Here is a 980-nt window from a genome sequence, read left to right on the forward strand (position 1 = left end):
GAAACAATAAAAATATATTTTAAAAAAATAATAAAATAAAACAAGGGCAAATTTGTTTTCCGTGCCCAGCTGGTGTGGCTCAGTGGTTAAGTGTTGACCCATGAACCAAGAAGTCACCAGTTTGATTCCCAGTAAGGGTATGTGTGTAGGTTTCAGGCTCCATTCCTAACAGGGGGGCATTGAGGAAGCAGCTGATCAATGTTCTCTCATTGGTGTTCCTATCTCTCTATCTCTCTCCCTTCCTTTCTCTCTTTAAAAAAAATCAATAAAAACATATTTTCCTTAAGTATTAATTCTTATCTTCTTATTGAATAATTGAGCCATTTATTCATTTAATAAATACTTATTGTCTTTTATGTGCCATCTCTGTACTGGAAGTGTAATAATGAGCAAATAAGATATTAGTAATAATAACAATAATAGCTAATATAGCAGATACTAATAATAATGTATAATCATTGTTTTTTTAAAAAAGTGTTAGAACTCAGTGTGAAAAAATGAATTCTTTAGGGCTATATCCATTGATTATAGTATAGGTAATCAGTGCTCGCTTCAGCAGCACATATACTAAAATTACTAGAATGATACAGAGAAGATTAGCATGGCCCCTGTGCAAGGACGACATGCAAATTTGTGAAGCATTTCATATTTTTTAAAGAAAAAAAAATAATACAGGTAATCACTTTGAAATTCTTCAGTGTTCAGTCTATCAGAAGGAGCTGTTATTGGGCCTGCCACTTGATGATATATCTAGCATAAGAATCAACTTATGCTCACTGTCCTTGAAAGGCAACCAGAGCTCAGAGTATTGTGACTTTTTTTTTTACTGTGATTTTAAAATTATTAGAACCTGCTCTTCTAACTTCATTTCTTTGTTTCTTACTAAAATACTGGGATATGTAAAATAAAACAAATGCCATCTTAATATTGTTTTAACACAAAACAACAGTGTTCTTTCAACTGTGGAGTAAAACACAAGC

General features: G+C 32.1%; 1 non-coding gene across 1 annotated transcript; it reads left to right on the forward strand.

The window, feature by feature from the left end:
• The first annotated feature begins 543 nt into the window (after window positions 1–543).
• Window positions 544–653, forward strand: LOC111825675. Its single transcript, XR_002828870.1, has one exon. It is a non-coding gene; the product is annotated as a U6 spliceosomal RNA (small nuclear RNA).
• Window positions 654–980: the final 327 nt, after the last annotated feature.

Source organism: Myotis lucifugus, unplaced genomic scaffold, assembly GCF_000147115.1.
Source record: "Myotis lucifugus unplaced genomic scaffold, Myoluc2.0 scaffold_0, whole genome shotgun sequence".
Classification (NCBI taxonomy): Eukaryota; Metazoa; Chordata; class Mammalia; order Chiroptera; family Vespertilionidae; genus Myotis; species Myotis lucifugus.